Below are 8785 nucleotides of genomic sequence, written 5' to 3' on the forward strand. Positions count from 1 at the left end.
CTCTGGCTAAAGAAATTCCTCTGCATCGGTTTTAAATGGGCACCTTCAATCCCGAAGTTGTGCCCTCTACTGTTGACTGCCCAAACATGGGAAATAACTTAACACATCTACTCTGTCCTGACCTCAGTGCAAGACAAATTTAAAAGGTGGTATTACAATTGTGCAGGCAGTCCTTTTGTGATGTTGGAGCAGTCCCTGATTAGAGTCTTAAAGAGGAAATTCAAGGGCCTGATCGCGGTTGGAAAGAAACTGTTCTTGAACCTAGAGGTGCTGGTCTTCAGGCTTCTGTACCTTCTGTCCAAAAGTAGCAGTGAGAAGAGATTGTGACCAGGGTGATGGGGGCCCTTTATGATATTGGCTGCCTTCTTGAGGCAGCATCTCATGTAGATGTCTGCAATACATGGGAGGATTTATTTCAATGAGTAAAAACTGAGCAAGTATTGAGAGGAGGAGTTCATGTTTTAAGTCCATGACCGTTTGTCAGGATTTCTAATAAAAGGTCATTGACCTGAAAGGTTGACTCAGATTCACCTTCCACATAACACTGCCTGACTTGTTGAGCGTTTCCAGTCTTGCTTGTTTTCATTTGGGCTTTCCAGTATCCACAATTCCTTGTCTGATCAGTGTCCTGGTGTCAGTTGTTGAGTGCACTCTCTGTAGATCAGGAAAAAAAAAAATGGTCAATACTAAAGGAATGGCCATGACATTGAAAGCCATAACTTAATTCAGGGCTTTTTGTTTTACTTCTGCTTCTCTGGGTATGTTCTTATGTCCAACATGGCTATTGGAGGATGATTAAGTCAGTCACAGGCCATTTAAAAAAAAGGCAATGCAGGGGGAAGGAATTCTCAGCCCTCCCGACAGGGTCCAACAGCCATCGGCTCCCTACAGGCTTTAAACAACCTGCTAAAGAAGCCAATAGTGGTTTATTTTAAAATCTCACAACTGCAGGGTCTGGCCCAAGATGGTAGCGCCTCTGATCATCAGTGGACTAGAGGGGTTGCAGATTCCATGGAAATGGAGGACTGGCGCACTGCACCAGAAAGCAGGCAGACACCCCCACTTCTAGCTCTTCCTCCCCCTCCCCTCCCCACCAACATTTGAAAAGCAGAGGAGAGAACTAATGGGATAGTACCTTGGCGGCAAACCAGCTAGAGGCTCCGATGCTGAAGAATACACAGGCAGCAGCCTGTTGGTCACTTGCAGTGAAGTACTCCTGTAGGATTAGGACAGCCAGCAATTGCGGTCAAAGGACTCACACCAGGCCGTGGACTGCTGGTAACTGGCTGAAGGGATACCTGATATCGGAACTGAGATGCCAGAAGATGCTGAAGGCTTCCTGATTGTGTCAGAGGTATGCATCTGGAGCTCAGATTGCTGATGGTTCAGACTAAAAGTGGTGTGGCTGCAGGAACTCTGGAGATGAAGCCATGGACAATCAGAAACCTGGAAGGCCTCTTTCTCTGACTGTAAGAGGTGCCAGGCAATTTGTGCTGATGGCAAATCTTTGTCTACCTTACATTAGACTAAAGGAAATTTCATGTAATATCACATTTTGTTTTATTACAATGATAATAAAAGAATCTTGAATCAGTATTTATTCCTGTGCTTGCTAATATCTCTTGAAACAACAGACAACTGCAGAGGATTTACAAAACTCCAGGTGCTGGAATCTTCAGTAAGCTTGAGGGACTCCACAGGTCAGGCAGCATCCATAGAGAGAAAGCATGTCAACAATTCAGGTCAGGCCACAGTTAGGTGAGATTAAATTAGGTTTATTGGGTTCACAGAGAAGTGAGTCCAGACATCGGCTAAATAATCAAAGAATGATCATTATTGCGCACACACAGGGAAATTATAACAAGGAAGACACAAAACAACACTATACAAGGTAAGCATTCACATCAAGTACAGTGATCTCCAATACCAGTGGTTGTCTACTCTCTCTTTTTATTACACACAAGTTGTAACATTTGGTAACTAGCATACTCTTACAAGACAGGTACATCAAGATGCAGTCCTCGCTCCCTGAATTAATACGGTACAGCTCAATGTTAAGTATTCCCACACAATACTATGGTCCTGCACTAAGTGCAAAACACACCTTACCAATGACTCCTTCAGCAATGTCCACAGTTTGCAACCTGGTGTAAAGCAACATTTGTAGTTAGGACCAAAGAGCAAACAAGATAATTTGTTGTATGTGGTTGGCTTTTAAAGTGCAGTAAGCTGGGGAGTATGGCCCAGGTAATCAGCGATTAAAAGGGGCCAATGGTCAAGTGTGCACTAATGGGTGGGCAAAGTCCAACCTTGATGGGCAGGTGTTAACACTGCCAATGGAGAGGTCACGTGACCTGCCACAATCCACATTCCCACCAGGCTCCAGTTGGAGAGGCCACATGACCATCCACAATCCACACTACAGCTCCTTATCAGATTGTGGCACTTTAATCCCAATAAAGGGTTGAGGGTTCTTTCTATTCATGATGCTACCTTTCCCACTGACTCCTTCCTGTTTCTCTTTGCTTTGATGAAGAGAAAGCTATTTTTTTCAGCAAGCCAAATGGTTTGTTCAATATCTCAGTATTTATCTCTAAACTATTAACATTAAAGAATTTTTCTGGTCATTAGTATATTGTTGCTTATGAGATCTTTCTGTGCATACCTTGGCTGCCTAATTTCCTACACTGCAGTGTGATTTCACAAGATTGTGCTAGATACTGAGGTAGCTTGAAACAGTTTTTAGTTGGAGACTAGCAGAGAAGGCATAATTCTTTGACTGGATAACAAATATCCTAGTATGAAGAAACAGCTGGGATTTTCTTTCTTTGATAGACTAATGGCTGCTTTGAACATTTGCTGCTGATGCACAGAGCTTGTGTTCGATTATGGAATCTGAATGTCCTTCCTGTAACAGAGTAACTCTTCAAAATGAATGAAAGAACTCTATCTCGCCTTCTGCTGCACAGCACATTTGAATGTGGCTATGTGGAACAGTTTTCCAACAGCCATCAGGCTTGAATCTCCCTGTACTAACCTAACCATGAACTTGTCTTGAACTACCAACAGATTTAAATTTAGGCATACAGTAGGGTAACAGGCCCTTTCGGCCCACAAGCCCATGCTGCCCAATTACCCCTGTACGTTTTGATCAATAGAAGGAAACTGGAACACTCGGAGGCAGCCCAAGCAGACACAGGGAAAACATATAAACTCCTCACCAACAGCCCTGGATTGGAATCCTGGTCGCTGGCACTGCAAAAGTGTTGCGCTGACTGCTACTTTAGCAGTGGTGCTCTGTCTGCACTATTGAAACTTCTTCTCTCGCACTAACTGCAATTGTGAATATCTATCTTTTATATTTATTGAGTTTTGATCTTGTCTTGGCACATTGTAGTAATTTAATTTATACTATTGTAGTTGATGTTATGTTCTCATGTGGCTGCAGAAAGTAAGAATTTTGGCACTTCTGCACATTGTGCTTATATAAATGACAAGAAATTGTCACATGCTCAAAATTTTTCTCAAACTAGTATCCTCTCTTGGTTTATGATGTTTTAAACTAGAACTAAATGGGAAGAATCCCAGCTTTCAGTTCTTGCTTTCATTCCAGCTCTTTCAGAGCAGCTGATCAACCATTAAAAGGGCAGCATGGTTAGCGCAATGCTGTTACAGTGTCAGCGGCCTGGGTTTGAATCCAGCGCTGTCTGTATGGAGTTTGTACGTTCTCCCTGTGTATGCGTGGGTTTCCTCTGGGTGCTCTGGTTTTCTCCCACCGTTCAAAAATGTAAGGGATTGGAGGTTAATTGGGTGTGATTGGACAGCATGGGCTCGTGGGCAGAAAGGGTCTGTTACCATGTGGTATGTCTAATTTTTTTAAAATTAGCAATGTTATCAGTCTTCCAAAATTAATCTTTCGTGCCCCATTTCAAGAGACTTCTTCTTTTGTAACCTCATCATTCTCCATTCTAATTATAAACATAAAATCAAAATTATTTGTTCCCATATCCATTTCCCTATTCTATCTTAACAAAAGTTCCCAAGTCATGCTCAACTTCGTTTGTAATAGGCTACAGGTCTGACATGTCTCACTGTTCCTTCTATGTCTAGGTGTGCAAGACATTTCAATATGTCAAAATCCATAAACATATTACAGTTAGATCTATTTATCTTATACATCTCAAATCCCTTGGTGGATCAATATATTGAAGTCAACTCTGGTCAAGCTAGGGGAAATTGGTCGATCGAACCTACCACCTAGTGTTACTTTTGATTGATGGGAAAGTATAGGCAGTGAGGAGGCTTGACAAATCTGAATTTGTTCATTTCCCAGCAAGTCAATTTGGTTAAGTTGGCTTGAGATTACAAAGTAGGAAATGGTATCCACGTCAAGTCGAGAAAATAGGACATCAAGGAATGTATCTCCCATTAATGATGTTCAACAATGAAAATAAATAATTCTTAGGCCACCAATAACTTGCTGGACATGTGAAAACAAGCTGTCACCATAGTGAAATGAGTTTGGAGACTCTCAATCTATTTCCATCTGGGCATTACCCAGAGCACAAATCTCATCCTAATTCAGAAACAACAACATTAATTTGACACAAAGTGCCAGTCGCCAGAGGCAGATGAAGTAGAAAATGGAAAATTGTCACTCCAACTAGGACATACAGCAGGCACAGTAACAAGCCCTTTTGGCCCACAAATCCATGCCACCCAATTACATCTCAATGACCAACAACCCCATGCATTTTGAAGAGTGCGAGGAAACCAGAGCCCCTGGGGAAAACCCACACAGACACGGGGAGAATGTACATATTCCTTAGAGTGTTGGGACAAGACAGAGAAATGCTCAAAATTCCCCCTGACGAATGTGCACAAAATCAAAACTCTATCCTCAAGGACACTCATCACTCAGGCCATGCCCCCCTTCTCACTGCTACCATCAGGAAAGAGGTACAGGAGCCTGAAGAGAAAAACAGTTTCTTCTCCTCTGCCATCAGATTTCTAAATCCACAATAAACCACAGACACCACCTCACTTTCTCTTCTTTTCATTAATTTATTTCCTTAAACGTAATATTTGGACTGTGATGCTGCTGTCAAACAACAACTTTTGTGATATGTTCATTACAATAAATTCTGATTCTTAGTCTGATTCTATGTCTATTTATCAAAGTAATCAAAGACAACTTTATACTCAAACTTTTAAATGCTAAGTAACAGGCTAACTATATAAAATGCAACTGCAATAGAAACCACTGTGGAATATAGTTTGCATAAATTATGACAATTTTATGCTTCATGAATGTTATGGGATTAAGACCACAGAGATATCTTATAACCATATAACCATATAACCGTTTACAGCACGGAAACAGGCCATGTCGGCCCTTCAAGTCTTTATAAATATAACAAACAGAAATATTTAGGGCTGGAAAATGTGTGCGGGCTGAATATTACTCGACAGTACAACCAATCGAAGTCAGCAGCCACAGCAAGAAGACAAATTCTATGTACCTATTGCCTCTCAGGGATCCCAGACTGCTTTACAGGACAATTATCAAAGAAAATTTGTCACAGAGCCACATGTCTTGTTAGATTAGATGACCAAAATCTTGGGCTGAGGCAGATTTCATGTAACATGAAAGATGAAGGGTTGAGGGCAGAACTTGAGTCTTGGCATCTGAAGGTGTCACATCTTACATACCATCAAGGCACCCTCTAACCAGATGGCATTAACAATGACCTCTGGTTTCCATTAACCCCCACCCTCTGTTTCTCCCCTTCCCCCATCCTTTCCTCCCTCTTTCCCTCTTTTTTTCCCTCCAGCTTTGCATTTACAGAACCACCCCTCCCCCTGGTCAATTTTCACCTTTTATCTTCCCCCTCCTCCTATCCATGTCCAATTATTGCTTGTTGGCCTGTTCTCCACCCCCTGCCCTTTCTTCCCCCCCCCCCAGCCTTTTTATTCAGGTGCCTGCCTGCTTTTTGCTCATACCTCGATGAAGGGCTCAAACCCAAAACGTTGGTTAAGTTTGCCATATCTTTGCTATATATTTTTATTGTATATATCAGAATACTTTACATCTTTTATATCTGCTGAGTTTCTCCAACATTGAGTTTTTATTTCAACCACAGTGTCTGTAGACTTTTGTGTTTTACTTCCTGCTGAGTTCCTCCTCTAGCATTTCTGTGTTTTTACTACAAGCACAGCATCTGCAGACTTTTGTGTTTCATACCAACAATGGTAGCTGATTAACGTCCATGAAGACTGAGAGAACAGATTTGGGGTACATGGGGTGGCAGGGGGTAACTGGGTTGAAGGAGATTAGATCTGTGCAATGGAGGGATGATCTCTAATTCAGACTCACGAGAAAGTAGGTTTAACATATCCCCAATCCATATAAGGAGTGGCCTGGGGATATAGGAGACACTGCAGAGGCTGGAATCTGCTGGAGAAACTCAATGGGTTGAGCAGCATCAGTGTGGCAGCTCTGTCTTACCTATCACCCTGTATGGCGCATCTTCCTCCACCTCACTCCTTTAGTTCCTTTGATTCTCTCTCTCACCCTGTCCCCTTTATACCAGCTCTCACTCCTCCACTCTGTCTTCATGAGTTTCCGCCCTCAACATGGACCATTCCTTTTCTCCCACTGCTGCTGCTTGACCCAGTGAATTCCTCCAGCAGATTGAGATGTGGTAAATCTGATAATGCCACGAGATGGGCCAGGTTTCCTCTTATATTTTCATTTAAAATATATTCTTTTGTCAGACCATCTCTGGCAATTCAATGTGACGTCTTTCCATCTACTTTACAATGAGGTGTAGTTCTGATTCATTTTTTCCAATAAATTGAGAATTAAATGATAATTGAAATGGTTAAAAATGATTGGATGCTTGACAGTTTTATTAGGGGTATTTCTCTCCCAACTCCTCACAGAACATTAATTCAGAGTAGAAGGCCTAAGGTTTCCCTCATTACAACTGGCCTCTCCATCACACTGGACTACACTAAAAAGCTGCCATGTTCACTCAAGATCCCTGTCTCACTCACGTTATTGAAGAAATAACTGGCTCTCAACAGTTACTGTGGCAGAAAGAGAGAGAGATAAAAATAAAGAAACACTTTAAAGTGAGAGAAAAAAGTTAGATGAGAGAGAAAAAATGAAAGAGAGAAAGAATATATTTTAAATTAAGAGAGAGAGAGAGAGAGAGAAGCCCTTTTTTCACTGGCATCCCAGTTAATTGGCCGTGCAGTGTCTTGATTAAAGAAGCTGTTTTTGCTGTTCCCACTGGGCCACTTTTAACCAGGACAATACCTGCTTTCACACTGACCACAAGTCATCCCCAGGGATAGGAGAATTTACCTTCAACCAGAAACAAGTGGCTTTCTGCTGTTTATTTTTCACTGGTTTAATCGGCATGCTGGTGTCAGCTGACACCAAGGATGTAAGTAGGGGTCAAGGCCGTCAATCCCTGGTGTGATTTTATGTAATTTGACATTGGTGTGCCGATTGATTCGCTTTTCCACAGGACCTTTAACCAGTAAATAGGCTGTCAATTCCTGGGACAAGGTTCCAGTGGAAAAGGGGCTAAAGAGAGAGAGATTCCCAGGAATAAACAGTTGGGGGAGCAAGTCTACACATATTATATCCTAATTTTCAATCTTACTGTAAAATGCTTGTAGGCTTTTTTAATCCCCATCTAAGCTGCACTAAATGCACAAACCTAGTCGAGTTCATCACGGGCTCTGACCTCACATTTACTGAAGACATCATTGTGAGGCACTGCCTCAAGAAGGCAGCCAACATCATAAAGGACCCACATCACCATGGTCACAACTTCTTTTCACTGCAACCTTTGGGAAAAAGGTGAAGAAACTGAACTCAACACCTCTAGATTCAAAACTCATTTTATTCCCCAATGGCTACCAGGCTCTTGAACTCTAACCATCAACACAGGAAACCTCCCTACACTAGTGAAACATCACTTTTTGTTCTTGCTCTACAGAATTGTGAATATTTATTAACTATCTTAAATTTAATTTTGCATTCTGAACAATAATTACGAGAATTTGAGAATTTTGGCCAATGTAATTATAAGTATGACAATCAGCTCATCAACATTACTATCAGTATCACTTCACCAGGATGTTGCCTGGATTGGAGAACATTGGCTTCAAGGAGCGATTGGACAAACTCAGATTGTTTTCTCTGCAGGATCGGAGGCTGATGGGAGACTTGATAGAAGTTTATAAAATTATGAGGGGCATTGATTAAAAAATGGTGGGAAGAAAATGGCAGAACTGCAGGAGCTGCTGTAACAGCAGCGCTGCCTGTCACTGATGCAGACCTGGGCAGAGTGGGGAGCAGAGATACAGTGCTCCTATGCAGTGGCCTATCACTACTGCTGATGGCTCTGTACAGGTTTTAAACAGCCTGTTAAAGGAGCTGACAGTATTTTATTTAAAATCCTGCGACCACGGTGCCTGGGCCTAAGATGACGGCGCCTACGTTCGGCAGCAGCCTTGAGGAGTTGCCATCTCTGGGGAAGCAGCGACAAAAGGCAGCAGTAAGGGGGAGAACACACCTAGGTCTCTTCCACCGGTGGCTTGATAATGAAAATGGCCGACCTGATTATTCTGGTGACATCGGCACTTGCATGGGTGCGTCACCGGGCAGCATGTTGGCACCAAGTTCAAAGGTAGAGGAGGAATTCAGCAGTGCAGGTCAGGAAAGGGGATATTATAACAGGGTTTAAATGTGCTTCTCAGGAAGAGT

General features: G+C 42.3%; 1 long non-coding RNA gene across 1 annotated transcript; it reads right to left on the reverse strand.

Moving 5' to 3' along the window:
* Window positions 1-123: 123 nt before the first annotated feature.
* On the reverse strand, window positions 124-7846 carry LOC138741845 (uncharacterized). The gene is made up of 2 exons (XR_011343809.1): window positions 7677-7846; window positions 124-654 (listed from the first exon to the last, which is right to left on the reverse strand). It is a non-coding gene; the product is annotated as an uncharacterized lncRNA (long non-coding RNA).
* Window positions 7847-8785: the final 939 nt, after the last annotated feature.

This window comes from Narcine bancroftii, chromosome 8, assembly GCF_036971445.1.
Source record: "Narcine bancroftii isolate sNarBan1 chromosome 8, sNarBan1.hap1, whole genome shotgun sequence".
NCBI lineage: Eukaryota > Metazoa > Chordata > Chondrichthyes > Torpediniformes > Narcinidae > Narcine > Narcine bancroftii.